The sequence below is a fragment of the Spermophilus citellus genome, assembly GCF_964194105.1.
Source record: "Spermophilus citellus genome assembly, chromosome: 1".
NCBI lineage: Eukaryota > Metazoa > Chordata > Mammalia > Rodentia > Sciuridae > Spermophilus > Spermophilus citellus.
Genome location: NC_138182.1, coordinates 60,009,604 through 60,036,065, shown reverse-complemented (window position 1 = coordinate 60,036,065; position 26,462 = coordinate 60,009,604). Strand labels below are relative to the sequence as shown.

Genomic DNA, 26,462 nt, shown 5'->3' with positions numbered 1-26,462 from the left:
CATTTTCATATTATTTTGTAATATCTAATTAAGCATTGGTGAAATAAACAGATTGGGAACAAAAATAATTTTATGTTGGTAAGCACTGCATACTCCCACCTATGGAAGAATATGCAGACAGCTAAGCAGACCAGTGTTCTGCCCTCTCTGTATCCTGCTCTGAATAGTAGTCGTATGATTTACAAAAAGCATTTTACATATTCTGGAACATTAATAAATTAAATGGAAGTTTTAGATTATTTTACTATTCTAAATTACTCTATATTTTTGGTTGGGACTCTGAAATTTATACAAATACAACAAAAATTCATGTAATATACAGATCCTATAGAAAACTCACTTTCTTCTCTGACATATGTATATTAATTATAATTACTTTAATATATAAATTTATATGTTCATGTATCAAGTCAATAATTAGTAAAGACGCTAAACATTTGAGTGATAAAATATGACAAACCCCACATTCTAATTCTTAATTCAATTATTTATCCTGTTTTCTTCATAAGCAATTTCTCTTTCTCTTAAGAAACATCACTTTCATGTAAAAGAGTAATTCTAATGGCTGATAAGTTGCAGAGCATATTCTTTGTATGATAAGTTTCCAGTTTCAGCTTTGCTAATTAATAGCTATTTCATTTTGGACATAAATAAGTTACTAAGTATATATGACATATTTAGAACAGTGCGAGGTTGACAATTATCAGGTAAATATTAGTTATTATGTAAATATTGTTACTTAATCACTCTGAAACTTGGCTTCTACATCAGTTAAATGGATATTCACAACCACAGTGATTTCTGTAATTCAGAAAAGGTTGGTTCATGCACTTTAATTTTGTATTAAGTTGTGAAATTTTCCAGTCCTAGAATAATGAAAATAAGATCTAAATTCTGTACCACTGTGTATTTCTGAAACTCCTTTCATTACTTTCAGTAATTTCGATACACACACATATGATTTACTATAACATCCATACCCTTAAAATTTGTTACCATTTTAACTTTTCAAAAAATAAAACTCATGAATACATTAAGTATAAGGGAACCAAGAGAGTACACTAGGGCCAGTGTTTGTGCAATAACAACAGGAATAGGTAAGAAGAAAAGTGAGAACTGAAACAAACGAATGTGATCAACAATCATAAAATCATCAGAATTTTAAAAATAATTTACAGTGATATCATGAATGTCGCTTTAGAAGATTTTGTTTATGATTATTTAATTACAATTAAAAAGGAAAATTATCATTGGTAATTTCTAGGCAAAACTGAAATTATTTTTTAAACAAATATTCAAATGCAAAGCAAGTAATTTAAAAGGAAATCAAGTTATCACTGAAGCAAAATATTATAAATGCACATTTAAAAATATTTCTCCAATATTATACAAGTGGTCTATTTACTTTTAAAAAAATTGTAGACATGTATACATTTTAAGCCAGCTTACTTACTGTACTAGCACTTAGAAGAGCAGAGATCTCATTTATATAACTTCAAAAAATAATAAAAACACTGTTGACAAGTGGCTTTTTATAAGTTAACCTAGACATGCATTTCTTCTCATTTCAAGGTACTTAAAATGAAATTTCACATTGATTAGATAGCATTTATAAAAATTCTATTATCTTAAAATTGCTGTCTGGGCATTGTGTTTATGGCTTTCTAAATTGCTTTATAAAGAAGTTAAGATGACAGGTACCCTGATGGCTGTACACCCTTTAATGATTTTCTAACCATGGTCAATCCATTAACCTTCAAGACATTCCTGTATCACTATCTATATCTTCTTGAGTTTGATCTAAAAGACGAGACTCAAGAAGATATAATCCACATACCTACTTTAAGTAGTTGGGAAATGTATCAATATTGACATGCTGGTATGAGTTAAAATTTTTATAGCATAAAGGAAAACAAACATCTGAATTCTTTTAGGTTTTCTAACTGCAGTAAATTTTTTACCAAAAAAAAAAAATGTTTCTGTGATTTTGGGATGTATAATTTCTGACTCTAACCATGAAGGAAAGCATGTTCTGCACACAAACACATGCATTCTAAATGGTTAAGGAATATTAACCATTTAGAATATACAGAACTGTGTATTTTCCTTAGTTAGATGTGATATCAGTTCATATCTAAATAGATCGATTAATTTTGTCTACATATGATGAATCTGAATTTCAGTAACACATGATTTTTTAGAGGAATAACACTCTATGGAAGGAGCCCAGTTTTTGGACTATCAAAATTATGTGAAAATCCCAGATTCACCAATTATTTCTTATACAAATCTTAGGCAAATATACAGCCTCTCCAGAAATCTGCAAGATTTAAGCTTATATATTTTTTTCCAATAATCATAAGCACTATTATTGAACAGGAATATTTAATTTTTTTATATTTTTACAATATTTTAAATAATTAATTGGCACTGATTTAAAATAGCTAAAAATAAGCTTAGTTCTATTGATAGCATTTCATTACTAATATCAATGTGACATGTTTCTATTAGATTACAATGAATAAATGATTTTTAAAAGATGTTTTTCAATGAATCATATTAAAATATGATGCAAATAATTTCTCACTGTTTTTCAAAAATATCAGTGCTGAGTTGAGAGTTCAATTGGAATACCACACTAACCAGCATGAAAAAGGTATTAAAATTATGAATATACATCCAGTGAAGAGTAAGACATAAATATGCAAAATAAGTAGCAAAGAAACCAGCAAATGATAGAATCTCCTAACAAAAACTGGGGCTACAAAACAACACTTATTTGTACATATTAAAATTGTCTGATTCAAGTTCTAAGTTGCTATATGATGTTGTTGGTTGTTGATGTTGATGGGGGACGGTATTGAGAAATCTGCTAGTTTCAAGGTACTTTATGTAAATACCAGAGTGTAAGCCAGAATAGTAAAAATAGAGATGAAGTGTTTGGCAAAGAGACCCAAGATGTCAAACATCTATTTCTGTAAACAAGAATACTGATGGGGTGTTTAACTGACTTGCAGAAGAGCAAGACTTTCTAGTCCACAGATCTATGATAGAAGTCCAGGCATCCTGGCACCAGTTCCTACCATTCTAAAGATAGATGAAGAGAGAGTTGAGAAAGGAAGTGATATTTGCCAAGTGTCATTACAGACAATGAACAATGCTTTAACCCTACTTAGTCATTCTATAGGTTACAGCATCATGATTCCTTAAGGGAGAGGGCACCCAAGGCTCAATGTAGTTAGGTCACAGGTTCCTTCACAGGAAGGTCACAGGTTCATGAATGAAAGGTTTGATTCTGGACCTAAATCTTGATCCTGACCACTATGCTTTGCAGGAAATATAGCAGCATTTAAAACCAGAAACACACAATAATTTCAGTCTATTAAATTTAAAAATCCTGAAAGACACATTCCTTTCCTCTTGCTTATTTAAAATATTATTCAAAGTCATATTACAATGATGTTAAAGATTTTTTTAAAAAGAACTTTTGGGATAAAAATTAACTCTTGGATACAGGTATAATCAATACTTTTCTGGGGAAAAATAAAAAGAAAGAAAGAAAAATCCACACAGCTCTTTTCCAATTGTGTTTATTGAATTTTATTCTTTGCCTTAGAGAATGGAAACTCAAAACAAACTACCAAATGAAAATATAGAATTTTATCTTGAAATCTTCACTTTATTTTTATAGATAAGTAATCTTGAGTACCAGGAGTTTAAATTTCTTATACACAAAAAAATCTTATCTATTTTACTAGTAATACTAAACAAAACCCACAAAATTAAGATTGAAATAGTAAACAGAAATATAAATCATGACAAGTGTTAAAAGTTACAAGATTACCAGGACTGATTTAAAATTAAATATACAGAAAGATGTTAAGAGAAAACAATAGTGTTTATTTAGTGCTAGTAACACTTACTACTTTGGAAACAGATTTGCATCTAAATTCAATATACATTTTCATGTCTTCATAATAAAACTTGTTTACTGAGGTTTTTTTCTGTAATGTTTAGAGTATCTTAGAAAAATCAAATAATACTAATAAAATTAAACTGAATTATTTTAAAGGCAAACATTTATTCTAATAGATAATTAACCTGACCTCAAATATCAACAGTTATGTTGTGCTTGATAAGAAAAATATTTATTTCTTTGTTCTCATCCTTGTAGTTAATTACATTCCTTTGATGACACTGATATTAAGTGAAACAAACATTCCTATATTCAATATTACAGTATGTAGAAAGAACCTACAAATAGGAATTTCTTTTTTCTTCTTCTTCTTTTTTTTTTTTTTTTTTTTTTTTAGCGTATATAATCCAGAGGATAGCACAAGTTAACACAATAGTTTCAGGGATCATTTATTAAACTTTACTACTAGTTTCTTACGTGCATTCAATCACATTTTTACTCAATAAGATGTAAGATGAAATTGCTTCCACATAAATAAATGTTTTCAATATAAAGTGTTTGTAAATATTTTTCAAATATCTTGATGGTAATAGAATAATACTTTAAACCAATTTTATAGCAAGAGAATTCATATAAGGACAAATTATTTGCAACTCTACAATTCTTTGAATTATTAAGTAGTATTAATTAAATATTATTAAAGAATGTAAATATCTAGATATTTGGCATATGTATAAACTTCAGCCACTGAAGTTGATAATCTTATAAAGCAGGAATGTTAGTTCATTAGGGCTGCTGTAAGGAAGTACTAATTATGGCACCTCAATCAATAGAATTTTTCCCCATGGTTCTAGAGCTGGAAGTCACAAATCAACCTTGTTTCTGCAAGGTTGATCCTTGTAAAGGCTGTAAGGGAGACTCCCTTCTTTGCCTCTCTTCTAGCTTTTGGTAGCCTCAAACATTCCTTGGTGTGAGGGTGTCATTCTTCCTGTGAATTCACATCATCTTTCCTCTGACTATGTGTCCATGCATATGGCTATTTCTGTGTCCTCTTTTCCCTTTTTTATAAGCCTGCAGTCATCTTAGATAAGGCCCAGCTTAACGGCCTCATTTTAACATCATCTGCAAGCAGGTAAGAATATTGTGTAGAAAATTAGGTAGAGTATGCTTTTCTATTTCAGTTAGTGACTTAAAATTTCCTCCTTTCCTTATATGTCTTTTACTCTTCCCATTTAACTTGGTATCTATCATTTGAGGTAAGGGGTGTGTGTTTTGGGGTCCCAATTCATAATTAAACTATTGATATTCATGTAACTTTATTTCAAGTTTTAATACTTTTTTTCTTTTAACACATATTTATTGAACACCAAATGCATATATATTCAAAATATATCATGAGTCTTAGTAATATCACTTGATATCACTAATATACTATTAGAGATATCAAACGGATTATTTAGACCACTTACTTTAGTTATATCAAAGCTCTATTTTTAAGCAATATTTGCAGATATCTATCAACTTTCAGCATACTATTAGGTGGCAAAAAAAGACAGATGGATCCATTTCCCTTACATTTGTTTAATGTAAAAGCTAATCTTAATATATAATGTCAAGTGGAGGTAAGTTAGATAAGGAAACTAATGCAAGAGGTTGAGTTAGTGACTTTGGAGGAAGCCTGATGGTCAGAGCTGGTAAGCAAGGAAGTTCGATCTGAGGATATGCCTACAACATTATTTTTTTATCCTGTTTATAAGAGAAACCACTTAAGAATTTCTTTTCCTGTGCTATAGTTTGTATGATTGTCCAGCAAACTCTCATGTATTAAAAGCTTGGTGTAAGCCCATGGTGCTATTGGAAAACACTGGAACATTTCAGAAGTGAGATCTAGTGGGAAAATGTTAGGTTATTGGGGCCATGCCCTCAAGGGATATTGGGACTCTTGACCCTTCTTGTTCCTTTCTCTATTTCTTGCCCAGCATGAGGTGAACATCTTTGTTCCATCATATGATTTCTACCTTGGTGCACACTGCCTTACCACAGACCCCAAATCAACAGGCCAACCAATCAGTGATTGGACATTCTGGAATTAGTAGTCAAAATAAACCTTCCTTCCTTATAAGTGTGTTATCTAAGGCATTTGTTAGAGTAATGTACAGCATACTATGTTTACTTTTCTTACTGACACATTACAAATAGAAATTAAAACATTGTTCAGAATGTTTTTTTTTTCACTATGGTTTAATGGGAGTAATATTTGTAAAATATTCCCAATGAAAAAAGATATGCATGCCTGTTGGCCAAGAGAATTATCATTACCTTTCTTCATTTCATGTAGATGGGTCAGCTCACTAACTCCAAGTTAATCTCAAATGAATATCTTCCTATACCTGCACTTTCTTCTTGCTCGTGTTACTTCCACTTTATTATCCTCCATTTCTGCTTGACTTTCTGAAATGCTCAAACTGCTTGTTAGGAAACAATGTTGTAACCTCTGAGAACACTGGCTTCAGTTGCTGTCTACTGGCACCCTTCACGCATCTTCAGTTCACTTCAATATTTATTGTCTTGTAGAACAGTGACAGGATAGTTGGCTCTGTTTTTGTTTGTTTGTTTTTTTTTTAAGAGAGAGAGAAAAAAGAAAGAAAGAAAGAAAGATAGAGGTCCACTCTCTGCCCCAAGGACATGCAATTTAAGTTAGACAATTCAGACATAAAACACAGTGGCTGAGAAACTAGCTCATTTCAGAGAAAACAACCTGCATTTCTGTTCTTGTTTTCAGAGGTAGAAAACTTACTGTGACATATTTTTTAAAGGTAAAAATTGATATGGAGAGAAAGAAATGGTTTGTTAGGCAATACTAACTTTAATTTTTTATTTTGTTTCAGATCAATTACTAGCTAAATTTCATCTACAAGTGAAACTCTACTAACAAAGTTCATGATGTACCTTTAGATCCATAAGGCTACAGTATATATTCCATATACTTACTATAGGATGTAGAACCACTGAAATAGATTCCATAGGGTAAAATCAAATCCAAAATTAAATATCCTTCTAGAGAGTAAGAAAATGCTATGTCAATCAAATCAGTTCTCTGAAAACAATGGGACAGGAATTATTAGGAACAATTGTGAGATAACAATGCAATTGTGAAATAGCAAAACCTGTTAAATACTCTAAACAGGAAAAAAAATTAAGCTAAGAATGAAAATTGTCTCTTCTTTAATACTAAGCAAACTTACTCATACTATTCAACATGTCTATACAAAGAAGTAAGGGAGATATATTCTTCAGAGAAGGAATTATTTTCAAAATTAAGTTTCTCCCAAATTTTGGTCCATAGAAGCCAGTTGCTCTAGAAATAACCTGGAGAACTCTCTCCATCACTGCTCCATATTACCATCTTTATTTCATAAATTCCTATCATATTGGTTGCAGTGGGCACAGATCTGTAATTCCAAAGACTTAGAGGCTGAGGCAGAAGGATCCCAAATTGGAGATCAGCCTGGACAACTCTGAGACCCTGTCTCAAAAAATCAAAAGAACTGGGGGTGTAGATCAGTAAGTCAATTCCTAGACTGGTGGGGGTGGGAAGGATCAGTCTCATTATACACTGCTTAAATCAAATTGCTTAACTTAGAGTAATTATTTTTTGGAATGAATGAATGAAGAATGAGTAAATTCATTTACAAATGAAATTTGGGTGCTAGTATAAAAATACCTTTATTTCCCAGTGTCTAGTGAGGCTGAGGCAGAAGGATTGTAAGTTCAACGCCAGCCTCAGCAACTCAGAAAGGCACTAAGCAACTCAGCGAGACCCTGTCTCTAAATAAAATACAAAATAGGATTGGGGATGTGGCTCACAGGTTGAGTGCCCCTGAATTCAATCCCCAGTACCCTACCCCACAAAAATACCCTGTATTTCAGGGTTCAGGGCCCTTCAAAGGAGATCATTTTGTAAATGTCGTGATACCTGTGGAACTGATGATAGAAAGAAAATCTTGTGGTATTTGAGCTGCTCTTTGAGGTTAAGAGAAAATGAATAAGAAAGAAAAGTTGAAACAAATTCTCAGCAAAAAATGTTACTGTGTTACCGGTTTTGTTAAAGCCAACAAAATCCTCAAAGGCCATATAAAATGTTGTACCTTTAATTATAAGGGAGAGTTCCTGATATTTTGGTTATATACTTGTCACTCAACTTTTCAACTGTTCTCAAAGAACAGGTAGAGAAAAATAATCACTCTAATCTGCTTGAACTCACTATGAACCACCAGGAATTAAAACTATAGAATCTACAGAGACAGGGAAACAAGTAATTTAATTCCCAACCTCCTGAAACTCATATCTTTTCAAATCATTCAGTGGATTTTATTCATTGTGCTTATTCCACTGTAAAATTAGATGTACAGAGAAATATATAATCCTTTGTATTTGCTATTGGTTATAAATCTTTAGAACAAGCTTAGGCTACATTTATTTAAAACTATGCATCATGACCACATTTGCGTTCTTCGCTGCCCCCCACCCAACACTTAGTTAATACTACATAGACAGATACTTATTAAGATCCATTTAGTTGTAGAGCTAAATATAAATTGCCTTGAAATTATATTGGTGTGGTTGGATAATATATAACCCAGCACTATACATAATACTAAATATGAATTCCATTTGTCAAAAATAAATTGCTTGGGGGTATATACTCCTGGTCCACTATGACAAAAAGAACAAGTTCAAGCATGTTCATTTGTAAGTATAGACAATCTCAAGAATTCTTGGGGCTACAAAGAAAATATAAAATCTATTAACTATTAAAATACTATAAATTTGAATCCTTTTATCAGTAATCCATGAAATCCTTTGGGTCCATCACCCTAGGTATAGTATTTCTGGGTGTCTACAACCCTTAATGCATATGTGCTCATTTGCATTTTACATAACAGAATTTAGTAGATTCAAAAAAGGCACAGAGGCCAAAACAAAGAAAATTTGAGATCAGTGTAAACCTCCATTTTGTAAAAATTTATTTCAGTAAATTTATATTTTCATTACTATAGGTGCTTTATAAAACATAAAATGTTTGGAAATAACAAGTCGTATACTACACCATATTTATGACTGCTTTAGAGTTACAAAGAGCTTTCCTGTGGATAGTATAATAAACTAAATTCCTCTCTTTTTATCTTCATCCCTCCCTCCTTCCAGTTCATCCCTTCTTCTCTCTACCAGTGTTAATGGTGGAACAATCCCTGACACAGTCATTTTGTGTCCACTGTTAGATTTACTTTACCATATTTCTTCCCCCTCAGCTTTCTCTGCTCACTTTTTTAGTTAAATATGCTGCCAGATGGCCTTGATGCCTCTAAATAGATTATTTATATATCAAGTCTGAGACTACCATCATGGCTTGCTTCTTTATATCTTGAGTCCACTTTCATATGGTTCACAAGAATAACAAATTTTCAGTTTCCTCTAGTTGAAGAGGAGAATGATAATAATAACTTACCCAATAAAATTGGTATGAAAAATAAAACTGATGTAGTATTTCACAAATACTTTTGCCCTCAGAAATTAAATATAGCAAGTCAAAGATGCATCACTAAATTCTAACCATCATTAGGTTGTAATTAATAAAATGTAAAAAATTCTTCACATTGATGCTACAGTCTATTACAAGCACTGATAACTATTATGAAGAATGAAGAATTTTTCCCCCCTGTGGAGAATCTGATACATTGTAGGGTAATTCTTCTTGAAGCTTATTTTGGAATCTGCCAAGGTAGCATGGTCAAAATTATTAGACTATTTCATTAGAGTACCAAAAGATATATTGTATCCTTCTAGGTAGTTTAAAGAGAAAAATCTATCTTTTAACTTACTTCTGACATTTTCTACAAATGAGGTCACCTTACAGAGCTTCTGGCAAAATAGCTTTATGAGGCTGCTTTGAAAGCATCCAAAAGATAGAAAGCCATAGAACCTCAGAAGCCAGTTGGAGGAATCTGTGCATGAGGAGTGAATGGAACTTTGAGCCAGCTGGAGCCGTGACCAGACATCCAGCAGAATTCCATCTGGACTGGGCACCAGAATGTCCTGCTGCCGGTGCACCTTGGAGCGTTCCCTGGCTTCCACAGAGTCTGGATCTCTGGCTGTCACCTCTCTACTCTGACCAACAGCTTGTTCCACGTTTGACCTGCTCTGTTTTCTGGCTCTGACTTCTGGATGTACCCTGTTGCCATGACTACCAGTCCTCAGTTTTGACTCATCCTGGCTTCAGGTCACAGCTTCTGCACCCGCACACAGCCGGGTGCTCAGTTTCCTAGCTTTGGATTCATTTGCATCAGTATTTGTACACTGGCTTCAGGCCTCTAATTCAGTTATAACATTCTCAGTTTCACCCTTTGTAGTCTAAGGTCTAGGTCCAAGGTGTCACAAATGGTAACAGGAGAAACCATCAGCTTGATATATGATGCCATTTGGATCCTATCCATGTCCCTCTTTAGTGGATTTCAGAACAGCATTTTATAAGTCACCCTTAGTGGCTAACATTTTTCAACCCTTACCCATTGTCTCTCAAAGATATAAGTAAATCAATTTGCTAGCATGCATTTATTTACTCTTCTGTGAAAGTTGCAAGTATTAGCTTAGATAAATATGTGTCACTCCTTTGATTTAAAATCATTTTGAGTATATACAAGAGGAAATCAGGGGCAAAGGACGATAGTGGGTAAAAGATGACCATGTACATAGTTAGACTACACAATGTGCTTCAGCAGTATATTAAGAAATAACAAGAAACAACTGGTCAGCCCTTCTCATCCTACGGAGGTAAATGCCTACCGAGCCTTCATAGGTAGTGGCCACAGGTTTGAAACGGGGCTTGGGAGAGACAGTAAGGACCCACCCGTTGCATTGGTCGCCCGGCAAAGGGAAACGAACTGTCGCCATTTGCAAGAGACACCACCATGGCAGAGAACTAATGTAATCAGACTGCGGTGGAGGAGATAACTTCATTGAAACCTGCGGCTACAGGTGTGTAATTCCCTAGCCTTCCCTCTCCACACATCTGGGAAACCTTAAGGGCCCCTCCCAGCTCTCCCGTGAGCGCGATAGCCAGCCTGAAGGAATCAGAGGTGGCGCGGGACCCGCGGTGCAGAACTACCGCTCCCACCAGGGATGACAGCTGAGGTCTCTTGCACCAGCTACCGGGGGCGTGGCTACCAGAGGGCAAGTAAAATTCGCTGAGGATTCTGAGCCCCAAGCTCTACAAACTTAGGGTCTGAGGGAATGGCAAACTGGAAGAGTGTGCCCAGTCGTTCATGAAAACAGGGCTCCCGGGAGTAGCAGACCTGGCGTGTAGCCAGTATTGTGGTGAGCGGCACCCTTGAGAGGGGCCTGGCTAGAGGAAAAGTGGGAAGTGACTAGACACAAGAGGAGGACCTAGGCACTCAGGATTGGAGACTCGCCCAGTCTGGGAGGAGCTGCTGCACAGTGATTGGTTCCCAAGTATTGACAGGAGAAACTTGGCCTAGTGGGCACAGCGCCACCTACTGGAAGAGAAGTTAATCAAACTCTAAGACTGCATTTATTAGGTTTTTTTTTTCTTTTTTTCTTTTCTCTTTTTTTTTGATTTGGGTTTTTCTTTCATTTTCATTTTTATTTCTTGTTGCTTTTTTAAATTTTTTTACAATTTTTTAAATTTTTTTCTTCTAATTTTAATTTTAATTTTTTTATTATTTTAAAAAAATTTTTTTTTTCTTATTTTATTTCCTATTTTTTTCTTCTTTTGTCTTTTCATTTCTTTTCAATTATCTTATCCCCCCTTCCTTGAATTCTACCTGCTTACTCTCATTCTCTTTAGTGACTTCTTCCCTTCCCTTCTAATACCTTTCCTACCAAGCATCAAATAAATTGATAGGAGTAAACAGTAACTCAGCAGTCAAACAGAATAAGAAGTAACATGAGCAGCTTCAAAAAGCAAGGAAGAAAAGGAGTACAAACAATGCAGGACAGCCTAAATATTCAGGAGGACATCAGAAAAATGGTCATATAAAGAACTCAAGGAACACCTTAGACAGATGGAATGGAACCTTAAAGAGGATACAAGACAGCAAATTCAAGCAGTGAAAGAACACATTGAGAATGAATTACATAAATAGATAAAAGAAGAAGTTAAGCATCTTTATCAGGAGATTGAGATTATAAAAATAATCAAACAATAATGCTAGAAATGAAGGAAACGATAAACCAAATTAAAAACTCAATTGAGAGATCACTAACAGAGTGGAGCAAGTAGAAGCCAGAACATCAGATAATGAAGACAAAATATATCATCTTGAAAAGAGTCTAGCCAACTCAGAAAGGCTGGTAAAAAATCATGAGAAAAACATCCAAGAGTTATGGGATAACATAAAAAAAACAAACTTATGAGTCATCGGGATAGAAGAAGGTACAGAGATTCAAACCAAGGGAATGAGTAACCTGCTGAATGAAATAATTACAGAAAACTTTCCAGAGATAAAAAAGGAAACAGATATACAAATTGAAGATGCATACAGGACACCGAGCACACAAAATCACAGTAGACCAACGCCAAGACACATTGTTATGAAGATATCCAATATACAGAACAAAGAGAGAATATTAAAAGCTACAAGAGAAAGGAGACAGATTATATTCAGGGGTAAACCAATAAGGTTAACAATGGATTTTTTTATCACAGACACGGAAAGCAAGAAGGTCATGGAACAATGTATTTCAAACACTGAAAGACAATGGATGCCAACCAAGAATTCTGTATCCAGCAAAATTAAGCTTCAGGTATGACAACGAAATAAAAATCTTTCATGATAAACAAAAGTTAAAAGAATTTGCAGCCAGAAAACCAGCATTGCAAAGCATTTTGAGCAAAACACTACATGAGGAAGAAATTAAAAACAATAACCAAAACCATCGGTGGGAAGTGCCTCAGTAAAGACAGAGGGCGAGGGTAAAGATAATCATGGAGAAACAAACTAAATTTTTTAAAAAAAGGATAAATAATCAAACATGGATGGAAGTACAAACCATATATCAATAGTAATTCTGAATGTTAATGGCTTAAACTCTCCAATAAAGCGACATAGGCTGGTATCATGGATTAAGAAAACAAATCCAACAATATGCTGCCTCCAGGAGACACACCTGATTGGAAAAGACATACACAGGCTGAAGGTGAAGGGATGGGAAAAAATATACCACACACACGGTCCTCGTAAGCAAGCAGGGGTGGCCATCCTCATATCGAATAAAATCGACTTCAAGACTAAGTTAATCAAAAGGGATAAAGAAAGACATTATATACTGTTAAAAGGAACCATTCACCAATAAGACATAACAATTATCAATATTTATGCACCAAATAATGGTTCTGCGACATTCATAAAACAAATTCTCCTCAAGTTCAAGAATCAAATAGACCACAACACAATAATTATGGGTGACTTCAACACACCTCTCTCACCATTGGACAGATCCTCCAAACAAAAGTTGAATAAAGAAACTATAGAACTCAATACCACAATCAATAACCTAGACTTAACTGACATATATAGAATATATCAACCATCATCAAATGGATATACTTTTTTCTCAGCAGCACATGGATCCTTCTCAAAAATAGACCATATATTATGCCATAGGGCAACCCTCAGTAAATATAAAGGGGTGGAGATAATACCATGCATTTTATCTGATCATAATGGAATGAAACTGGAAATCAATGATAAAAGAAGGAAGGATAAATCCTACATCACATGGAAAACGAACAATATGTTACTGAATGATCAATGGGTTACAGAAGACATAAAGGAGGAAATCAAAAAATTCTTAGAGATAAATGAAAATACAGACACGACATATCGGAATCTATGGGACACAATGAAAGCAGTTTTAAGAGGAAAATTCATCGCCTGGTGGTCATTCCTCAAAAAAAAGAAAAAACCAACAAATAAATGAGCTCACACTTCATCTTAAAGCCCTAGAAAAGGAAGAGCAAAACAATAGCAAATGTAGCAGAAGGCAAGAAATAATTAAAATCAGAGCAGAAATCAATGAAATTGAAACAAAAGAAACTATTGAAAAAATTAACAAAACTAAAAGTTGGTTCTTCGAAAAAATAAATAAGATCGACAGACCTTTAGCCATGCTAACGAAGACAAGAAGAGAGAGAACTCAAATTATTAACATACGGGATGAAAAAGGCAATATCACAACAGATGCTACAGAAATACAGAAGACAATTAGAAATTATTTTGAAAACCTATATTCCAATAAAATAGAGATAGTGAAGACATCGATAAATTTCTTAAGTCATATGATTTGCCCAGACTGAGTCAGGAGGATACACACAATTTGAACAGACCAATATCAGTGGATGAAATTGAAGAAGCCATCAAAAGACTACCAACCAAGAAAAGCCCAGGACCGGATGGGTATACAGCGGAGTTTTACAAAACCTTTAAAGAAGAATTAATACCAATACTTTTCAAGTTATTTCAGGAAATAGAAAAAGAGGGAGCTCTTCCAAATTCATTCTATGAGGCCAACATCACCCTGATTCCGAAACCAGACAAAGACACCTCAAAGAAAGAAAACTACAGACCAATATCTCTAATGAACCTGGATGCAAAAATCCTCAATAAAATTCTGGTGAATCGAATACAAAAACACATCAAAAAATTGTGCACCATGATCAAGTACGATTCATCCCTAGGATGCAAGGATGGTTCAATATACAGAAATCAATAAATGTTATTCACCACATCAATCGACTTAAAGATAAGAACCATATGATCATCTCGATAGATGCAGAGAAAGCATTCGACAAAGTACAGCATCCCTTTATGTTCAAAACATTAGAAAAACTAGGGATAACAGGAACTTACCTTGACATTGTAAAAGCTATCTATGCTAAGCCTCAGGCTAGCATCATTCTGAATGGACAAAAGTTAAAGGCATTCCCTCTAAAATCTGGAACAAGACAGGGATGCCCTCTATCACCACTTCTATTCAATATAGTTCTCGAAACACTGGCCAGAGCAATTAGACAGACGAAAGAAATTAAAGGCATAAAAATAGGAAAAGAAGAACTTAAACTATCACTATTTGCAGATGACATGATTCTATACCTAGCAGACCCAAAAGGGTCTACAAAGAAACTATTAGAGCTAAAATGAATTCAGCAAAGTGGCAGGATATAAAATCAACACGCATAAATCAAAGGCATTCCTGTATATCAGCGACAAACCCTCTGAAATGGAAATGAGGACAACCACTCCATTCACAATATCCTCAAAAATAATAAAATACTTGGGAATCAACCTAACAAAAGAGGTAAAAGACTTATACAAGGAAAACTACAGAACCCTAAAGAGAGAAATTAAAGAAGATCTTAGAAGATGGAAAAATATACCCTGTTCATGGATAGGCAGAACTAACATCATCAAAATGGCGATATTACCAAAAGTTCTCTATAGGTTTAATGCAATGCCAATCAAAATCCCAATGGCATTTCTTGTAGAAATAGATAAAGCAATCATGAAATTCATATGGAAAAATAAAAGACCCAGAATAGCAAAAACAATGCTAAGCAGGAAGTGCGAATTAGGTGGTATAGTGATACCAGACTTCAAACTATACTACAGAGCAATAGTAACAAAAACAGCATGGTATTGGTACCAAAACAGGCGGGTGGACCAATGGTACAGAATAGAGGACACAGAAACCAACCCACAAAACTACAACTTTCTTATATTTGATAAAGGGGCTAAAAGCATGCAATGGAGGAAGGATAGCATCTTCAACAAATGGTGTTGGGAAAACTGGAAATCCATATGCAACAAAATGAAACTGAATCCCTTTCTCTCACCATGCACAAAAGTTAACTCAAAATGGATCAAGGAGCTTGATATCAAACCAGAGACAAGGCATCTGATAGAAGAAAAAGTTGGCTACGACCTACACACTGTGGGGTCGGGCTCCTAATTCCTCAATAGGACACCCATAGCACAAGAGTTAATAACAAGAATCAACAAATGGGACTTACTTAAACTAAAAAGTTTTTTTCTCAGCAAGAGAAACAATAAGAGAGGTAAATAGGGAGCCTACATCCTGGGAACAAATTTTTACTCCTCACACTTCAGATAGAGCCCTAATATCCAGAGTATACAAAGAACTAAAAAAATTAGACAATAAGATAACAAATAACCCAGTCAACAAATGGGCCAAGGACCTGAACAGACACTTCTCAGAGGAGGATATACAATCAATCAACAAGTACATGAAAAAATGCTCACCATCTCTAGCAGTCAGAGAAATGCAAATCAAAACCACCCTAAGATACCATCTCACTCCAGTAAGATTGGCAGCCACTATGAAGTCAAACAACAACAAGTGCTGGCGAGGATGTGGAGAAAAGGGTACACTTGTACGTTGCTGGTGGGACTGCAAATTGGTGTGGCCAATTTGGAAAGCAGTTTGGAGATTCCTGGGAAAGCTGGGAATGGAACCACCATTTGACCCTGCTATTGCCCTTCTCGGACTATTCCCTGAAGATCTTAAAAGAGCATGCTACAGGGATACTGCCACATCGATGTTCATAGCAGCACAATTCACAATAGCTAGACTGTGGAACCAACCCAGATGCCCTTCATTAGATGAATGGATAAAAAAAATGTGGCATCTATACACAATGGAGTACTATGCAGCAATAAAAAAATGACAAAATCATAGAATTTGCAGGGAAATGGATGGCACTAGAGCAGATTATGCTTAGTGAAGCTAGCCAATCCCTAAAAATCAAATACCAAATGTCTTCTTTGATATAATGAGAGCAACTATGAACAGAGCAGGGAGGAAGAGCAGGAAGAAAAGATTAACATTAAACAGAGACATGAGATGGGAGGGAAAGGGAGAGAAAAGGGAAATTGCATGGAAATGAAGGGAGACCCTCATTGCTATACAAAATTACATATAAGTGGTTGTGAGGGGAATGGGAAAATAAACAAGGAGAGAAATGAATTACAGTAGATGGGGTAGAGAGAGAAGATGGGAGGGGAGAGGAGGGGGGATAGTAGGGGATAGAAAAGGTAGCAGAATACAACAATTACTAATAGGACATTATGTAAAATTGTGGATGTGTAACCGACGTGATTCTGCAATCTGCATTTAGGGTAAAATTGGGGGTTCATAACCCACTTCAATCTAATGTATGAAGTATGATATGTCAAGAGCTTTGTAATGTTGTGAACAACCAATAAAAAAAAAGAAAAAAAGAAATAACAATAATAAATAGAGCAAAGGGAGTACATACGTGGCAGAGACAATTTATGTGAACTCTTCAAAAAAATCATCTCCGTGGAGGTAGAGTTTGATATTGACCTTAATCAATTTGGCCAGGAAATTAGGAAACATAAGTGTAACTAAGTGGATGAGAAAACAATAGAGGAAAAAGCATGGGATTGGTAAACAGTGCAATATCATCTGAAAAGATGTTAAATTTCCATCTTGTGAAGAGAACATTAATAGTATCAAAAATTAATAGGACATAAAAAAGTTAACATTAGACTGGGTTTTCATAGAGGACTTCAGAACTTCCTTAAGTAGGCTACATCTTACCATGTAGTGTCCCACAAGATGGCATGTGTTTTACCTCTGCCTTAGAAAGCTTATTTTTTATATTGTAAGTGGAAAAAAGATTGTGAGTGGACTAGCTGGTATACGATAAAGCTTTAGAAATGTTCCAGGTAAACAGGTATAAGTGCCTCACAAACATAGCAAAAAAAGAGAATATAGAGGGGATGGTCAGTAGGAGATTCACATATAGAGCTAAAATGTTCATATATAATATGCCAGCTTCTCTATGCATATTATTTTCTATGGGAAATATAGAACATAATTTAAAATAATTCTTACTTTAACATCTTAGAACTGTTTATAAGTAAGTTGTTTAGAGGTAACTAATTAAAAGTAAGAATGTCTGGTACAGTGGTGCACACCCATAATCCCAGTGACTCAGGAGGCCAAGGCAAGAGGATCACAAGTTCAAAGGCAGCCTCAGCAACTTAGCGAGCTCCTCAGCAACTTACTGAGACCCTGACTCAAAATAAAATATAGGAAAAAAAAAAAAAAAACGAGCTGAGGATGTGGCTTAGTGATTTAGAGCCTCTGGGTTCAATCCTCAGTAAAAAAACAAATAAATAAATAAAGTCATCTTGTAATGTCTTCCTAAATCTTATGATGTATGGGAAGCACTTGATCAACTTGATAATTCCTATTCACATTAGTGAATAAGGTTTTTGAGTTTTTATTTTGAAAAGAAAAATAATTATTTTGAAAAAGATCTGAAAATTGCTGATTATAAGACTAAAGTGTCCACATTTGATCTCTAGCTTTCCTTGAAGTTTTAACAGACTGCTACTAATGCTTTCTTGACCTGATGATATTGCTGTAAAATATTTTAATTTGCAAACCAATAAAAAGAATATTTATTTGTCTTTATACCAAACAGATAAAACTATACAGACTGTAAATGACATAATGATGTAGGCAAACTATTCAGATTTTCAATAAAATAAATCTTGAACATGATTGAAAAACTTTGTCATTTTAAAATGTAAATTATGGTTGGTCAATGAGTGTACAGGTATTTTATATATTTTTTTATATGTCTAAGGGGCCAGAGAAGCTATCCACAGTTGTCTGGCTGGATGGTTTCAGTGTGTCCTGCTAGCAGAATTATAGTTGAAAGTCTGTGGTTCTTTTTTATCTTGCTCCAAGCTCCATGGTGCTCAGCCAAGCAAGAAGCTCCAATTGCCTTCAAAGATGACTCTTCACTCGAATAAGCACTGTAGGGTGCAGAGTGAGACAAGAGTCTGGCCTTGTGCAGGAGGATTTAACATATGCCTCATTTTAGATCAGACTCTACCTAAAAAAAAAAAAAAAAAAAGGATTCTATGGGATATTCAGGGCATGAATACATCTATAATTTACAATAGGAAATTATGAATTGTAGAGTAAACCAGAGCAAACCTTATATTTTAATAGATGTACTACTAAGATAAAATACTGTGAGGATTTTTCATACCAAGTTTTTCATACCAGGAATCTCTCTTCAAACCTAGTCCATATGTCAGGAGACATAGTAGTTGTCTACTGGTCAGTGGTACCAAGGTATAGACTGATAAATAAATATATTCTTCTATCTATTCTTTGAAAAAATCATTGACATTAGTTTAGAATATAGACTACTTTACTATGTTAACAAAAATACTTGCTAATTTTGAAAACTTTTGTCTTTATTTCTCAAACCTGTTTTTGTCACTCACTACCAAAGATAATACAACTATGTTGTATTTCCCAATGCCTTATGCAGACATTGTTAATTCAGCTGTATTTTTTTTTTCTCCTGTCAGGTTCTGCCCAGATTTCTTCCCTTGATATTTGGGAGAATGCTCTTATCTTCAGAGCAACAAAATAATAGTAATAATTAAAGAGATTTCTCTCTCCCTCTCTTTTTTCTTCCTTTCTTTGGATAGAAATGCACTTTTATTTTAATGTGTAAGAGATTGGTCCCCTAAGTAGCATAAATGTGAAATCTGCCCAAAATTATGAAATATCATAAGACAATGCCATTAGGTATTACAAGGAAAAGAAAAATTTACTGGTATTTTTTTTTTTTTGGCTCAATTCACATCATTTAATTTATAAATGTTAAAATTCTCCTTTAAGACTAATTTGTCATATAGTTATCTGGGGAAAAAAATGGAAAAAAAATGCTTGATATTGAGTCTTGTTACTTAATATTATATATACATTACTTAATATTATATATACATATTATATAGTATATGTAGTTAGTATTTCTTTTTAAACTCTATGTAAATGCTGTATAGTCCCTGGTTATAGAGAGTAACACGGATAACTAAAATCTGAGACAGAAGTGTTTCAATTCAAAATTGTCTTAGCCACTAATAATCTCATTCACATTTTTCCTTACTAATTCTCACATAATATACCAGGCTTCAGACTAAATTATTACTTGATTTTCTTCTTTGATTTGCCCTTAAGTGTTTTTCTGCTATAGAAAACTAGGCCAGTACCCTATACAAACTTACTTGTTCACCCTTGGTCCTACATCAGTCCATCCATCCTTTTCCACTTATATTCTCTTTCATGTCTCAGGGTCTATTTTGTGCCAATTTCTATGCTGGATATGCTGGATATTCAATGTGGCAATACACCATACAATGAATAAATCAGGAGAATTATTTGACCTTTTGATATTTGATTCTTATTTACCATATTGCTTTTAAATCAGTATTTTTAGTTCTTTTGATTCTCATATTTTATATAATTCATATTTTCTCTCAAATTTGCCAGCTACACTGAAACAAAGTTACTAAGTTTCCCTATCTCCTGTCTCTGACACACATATACCCCCATACACACACATACACAGAATTTTTTTATCATTTTATTAAACAAATGCGGATTGAAAACCTGAATATGTCAAACCACTAACCTTCTGTGGGAAGGCTGTCATGAGCTATTTTCAGACTGATTTAGGCTATTGTATCCTAATTATATCCAAAGGCATATGATATTATAATTCTAGAATTATGTTTAAAATAGTAAATCAATCAAAAAATGCAGTTTTGCTCAAGTTATACTCCCCATGACCCATCATTAGTATATTTGGAAGTTATTCAGATACTTTCACTGATCCATATATAGGCTGTGTCTTTCAGCATCAGATTGTATATTTGTGCATTCATTTATTTGAATTATGATGAATCTAATTGTATATGTGTGTGGATAAAATTATGAGCCAATTTTATCAATTTATTTGCAGTGTTTTTATTTGAACTAGCAGCAAATTATGGTCTAAGGGTTGGTTCAACCATGCTTTCATGGTCTAACCCAGATAAACAAGGGCAAACCTCAGGGGACCTCTCAGTGGTAAAGCAATTTTAATTAGCAAATGATCCTGAAGCTGCACATTCAAAACAAACTATTACTCAGCAAACAATATTGGTGCTACCAGGGAGAGTTCTCATTCACAGCTTGTGAAAAGGCAGGAAGCTTTAGGGAAGAGCTGGTAAAGGGTAATGAGAAGTGTCACTTAAAGTTAGTTCCTGGAAGTAAAGATCAAAGTGAAGGACATTCATCCTCCTGGCACTGGAACTCATATCAAAGTTGTCAGGTTTCAGAGTTATCTCAATTCTCAATTCCAGCAAGGGAAAGGAAAATACTCTAAACTTTCTACAAGAAATAAGATTCTTCATCTCAAAATTATTAGACATTAAATAAAATAGGAAATGGTGACATAATCATGACTATAGATAAAGTATCATATCACCAAATCACAGTGTTAAGAAAAAACAACAAATTAATACCTTTTTATTTTTTACTATTTTGTTTACAAATATCAAATTGTTAAATTTAGACTTTTTTATAAATATTCTTGTTTCTGTTTTCAATAATTGTCTCTATATCCTTTATGGATCATAGTTCAGATTTGTTATTTATAATACAATTACTAATAGTATGTTATAAATGATAAATTACAAGGTATATTTCCAGAAGGCATCATTAAAATATTTGTACTGTGCGACCTTAAAACTTCTACTTTCACTTTTACATTTAAAAAGAAAAGCATTTTATTAGTCTATTTTGTGCTGTTGTAACAGAATAACTGAACTGGGTAATTTATAAAGAACAGAGATTTATTTCTTACATTTCTGGAGGCTGGGCAGTCCAAGATCAAAAGGCCCACATTTAGCCAGTGGCAGAAAGAAGAAGGACAAGAGAGTTCAAGCACAAGAGATCTAATTCATAGTCCTAAACCATTATCTAATCTATCAAAATTAGTCCATTTGTGGGGGTGGAGATCCCATGATCCAAGCACCTCCCATTTGGCCCCTTCTGCCAGCACTGTTGCATTGATGATTAAGTTTCCATTTTGTGGGCCATATAGTCACACCATAGCTGTTATGGTTTAGATGCGAAGTGTCCCTTAAAAGCTCATGTTCAAGACAATGCAAGAGATTTTAGAGGTGAAAAGATTGGGTTATGAGAGGTCTAACCTAATCAATGCACTAATCTATTGATAGGGATTAACTGAGTGGTAACTGTAGACAGGTAGGGTGTGGCTGGGGAAGGTTGATTTTTGGGGGTGTGCCTTTGGGAAATATATTTTTTACTGGCAAGTGGACTTGCTTTCTCTGCTTTCTGGTACAATATCCTAAGCTACGTTCCTCCACCACACTCTTCTATCATGATATGCTGCCTCACTTTAGGACCAGAACAATAAAGTTGGCCATCTATGGACTAAAAGCTCTGAAATCTCGGGCCCCCAAATAAACTTTTCCTTCCCTAAAATTGTTCTTCTTGGGTCTTTTAGTCACAGTGGCAAAAAGCTGACTAAAACAATATAAAACATCAGTCCAAATTACTAGTATTATGTGTTTGAAGGAAGTTTTACATGGACATGTATCAAGCATTTGTAGTCAGATATGAAGCAAGATTGATCACTGTAATTAGACATATTTGTAATTAGTATCTGAGCATTTTTGGCCATTTTATTAGCCTTTTATTTAAATGATGACCAAAAAGACAAATTCAGGATTGGAAAAGGTGAAGAAATAAAAGCCCCAATTCTGTGTACTACAAGTAGCCAAAACAATTCCTCCTTTCTCACACGGAAAGAGTTGGTGACAAGTCATTGAGAGAAAAAAAAAAAGTCTCATTTTCCAAGGAAATCTTCTAAAGCAGGAATGTTTCTCTTCCTTGGATATTATACTTCTATCTTCTGAGCCCGAACAAGTTATAATTCACTTGACTCCATGGTGGTGTGTTATCATTTTCAACTCACAAAGAAAAGTTGGAGAGAAAGAGAAAGAGAGGTATTAGGCATTCATTAGGATCCAAATGTTGGAAAGATTTAAATGTCATGTTTCAGATGGTGTAGCTTAGAATCCACCAGCAGTTAAGAGTTTTGCTTCTGTACCAGGCGTAGGAATGGCACTTTAAGTAGTATCATCACCAACTCTGCAATTATTTGCTGCACTCCAGTCCTTTTGGCCACTTGCCCACTTACCCTATAAACTCACTCACACACACACACACACACACACACACACACACACTACTTTAAATAAGCTCACTCAACTTGTGACAAAAGTCACACCACATTTTTAATGATTCAGTAGGTGGAGTTAAGTAGAGAATAGAAGATAAAGACAAAGGGCAGGAGGAGGGCAGGGGACAGGTTGGGCAGAAACAACAATGGTAAAGAAGTGTTTGGAAAATCATTCAGAGGAAATGTAGCAGGATGCAAGCAAGTGCTTTGAAATGGGAGAAGAAAGTTAAAACCTGCTAAAGCGTAAGCAAACACCCTTCTCTCTGTTTCTGCTTCTAAACAAAAACTTGCATACCATAAATGGAATGATAAACCCATATTAAAGTGCATCTGGTTTCAAATGTTCCAAGGCCTATTTTAGCATGCTTGTTTTCCAACAAGTCATTCTAACTTATTCCCCAAGGTACGAAATTAGATTTATTATTAAGTCTGATGGGTCTGATGCTGTTTCACCTTTTTTCAGATGACCAGCGTATTCTCAAAAGAAGCCATTGAGACTAAAATTCTGTGATTTAGTCAATACTTATTGAGCACTGTTCTAATGCTAGGGACATATTTAACAGTAAAACTAACATGAGCCTGTTACCATGGTGCTTATAAACAAGTGGGAAAATACCCAATTTATCATTGCATTACCTATTTAATATATTTGTATTTTCTTAAATTTGGTCACTTTTCCCATCATTGGTAGGTTTTCTAATTGTGTTTGTTTGGTTTTGCAAATGAAGTGGATGCATGCAAATAACAAGAAGCAAGGGATTTACTACTGACAATGATTAATACAAACTATGACCCAGTCTTAGTTAGTGAACTTTTTAAGTCTATTTCATTTTTTTGCAAAAAGAAGAAACTAATTCTTAAGTCAGGGTTGGATGAATATGAAGTGTAAAACTCCTAATGTAGTCACAGAAAATAATAAATACTCCAAAAAATATTAGTTCTAATATTTTCCTGCTCTTGGATATCAATATAGTATTTCAGCAGATTTGTGAAAAGACTGCAAATTATAGAGCCTCATTATTTAAAATACCATTAAGAAAGTAATACTGGCAATTAAATTACAGCATAATATTTTCTTAGCACATTGATTATATGACACATCCTGAAACTAGAATGCATGTATACATTGTGAAAGAATACATTGTGAATAAACAAGTAGGTATTTAAATTGTGTTCATGAGATAAAGATTTTGCAATTTTAGATTTGACAATAACTCATGTTAATGATATAGAAAAAAGGTAAAGTTGATTACTATATATATGTATATATGTACACATTCATATATATTGAGGAAAGACATGAAAATGAAAAGTTATTAACCAATAAATGATCATGAATTAAACACTCCCCTTAAAAGTTGCTTATTCTAGAGTTTAAGCAATGATCTGAACAAATGAATAAATAATCTTTAAATAATAAACAGACCTCTTAAGGTATAATGTAGTTTTATTTCATCCTGGGAAATTGGAACAGATATAAGAAATAATAATTAAATATATCTCAAAGTAATGGTGTTACTGCTGATGGTATTCATTTTTTTTTAAGTGGGAAAGATTTATTTTAAATATATTAAGTGATATTAGTATCATTTAAACAATTTTTTTCAATGAAGTTGTTTCCCAATACAAATATGATTATAGATAACATGAAATAGCTCACAACACTGAATGCAAAAACAAACAAACAATAAATAAATGAATATAAATTTAACAAAAGGAAGGTTTTCCCAATAGATATCTTGTGGAAACTCTGGAATATTAAGAATTAAGCTTATAGTAAATATCCCAATAGATAAATAATCCATGGAAGTAGTAACACCTGGCACTCACAAATATGCCCAGAAGTTCTCTAGAGATCTTTCCCTCTTCTATTGGCACGAGAAGGTTATTATAGCATCTATCCTATTTCCACGAGTTTTTTGAATATAATTCACTGAAACACCTCCTGACAATTATACATCAACAAGTTCAATATTTGATTTCAAGTTACTGTAACTTGGTGCAAGAGAATGAAAATTTTGTTTAAAGTTACCTTCAGAATCAGAACTAGCTTAGATGTTACCTAGTAAAAGCCCTCTGTGGTGTAACTTGGGCCACCAAGCAGGATTGTGGCTTCCAGTCTCTTTGTTCTTTTCCATTTGGCAACCTTCCTGAAATGCTTGAGATCCCAGCAATGTAAGAGTCCCAGAAGATTAAGTGGCTTTGTGTGCAGGTGGCCCTAAGCCAGTGCCTTCCTGTCATTTGCATTAGCCCTTCACCTAGATGAAACAGATGCTGTGGTGACTCAGCTAGAGCCTTTTACACAAGGAAAGTGCAAGGGAGAGCTCATTGAAAGTTACAGTAGTGCACAAACAGGAACTGAAACTTCCATGACTTGTTCAGAACAGGAAAAGGCACTCATGTGACTAGCTGTAGCATTTTGAGATTCACTGATCTTGATCTACTTCATTTTGGACCCTGAGGCAACCTAATGAATTCTAAGATAGATTGCCTCTTGACCCAGGCAAGCCAAACAAGTAAATTAAAATGCATATAGGACTTTGCTTGAGGAAGCCATAGCTGATTTTCTAATTCTTGATCCTTTTGCTCTGATTTGCTCATCTGCTTCAGGATTTATACTCTTTAAATGTTCAAGTGCTCATTTTCTTTTGGGAATTTAAGAAAGCAGTAGCAATTGTCTTGGAATTCAGTAGGTAAATGTATATATGTGTATATAGAGCTATAGCCATTTACCTAGTGAAGATGTATACATATATCTATAGCCATTTACCTACTGAGTATGTACACATGTATGTGTGTGTGTGTATAACCATATACCCAGAGAAATCTCTCTCTCTCTCTCTCTCTCTCTCTCTCTCTCTCTCTCTCTCTCTCACACACACACACACACACACACACTTTCCTATTAATTGTTCAGTGGTAAAGTACTTGCTTAGCATATGCACACCCTGGGTTTGATACCCAGCATTGCAAAAAAAAAAAAAAAAAAAAAAAAAAAGAAAGAGAAGAAAAAGGAAAACACACACAAAAAAAGAACAAACAAAATTCAGCCTTTTAATTTTCTAATTATCCCTCTACTTCTTGTCAGAATATTCTTCTATAAGCATAAAACACTGTTCCAAAAGTATTAACTTAGAGGCTCCATTTCAAGAGACTGCAGAAGAGGGGATTTTAAAAATCCCCTGGCCAGTGCTCTGAAGCACACATGTACCTTTAAATGTGTGCAACATGCCCCAAAGGAGTCACTTTCACAGTAGGAGAATGACACTTATGACACTCATTAAAGAAAAAAAGAAAAAAAAATCATTAGCTTCGTAGGAAAACTAGATTTTTTTTTCCTTTAAGAGAGAACAAAGTACCTAA

General features: G+C 34.1%; 1 protein-coding gene across 4 annotated transcripts in view; it reads left to right on the top strand.

Annotated features, from left to right (window-relative positions):
• PCDH9 (protocadherin 9) overlaps positions 1–26,462 on the top strand; it is a gene marked incomplete at its 3' end in the record, with an annotated part of 863,939 nt that overhangs the window by 511,925 nt on the left and 325,552 nt on the right. The gene's annotated exons all lie outside the window — the stretch shown is intronic.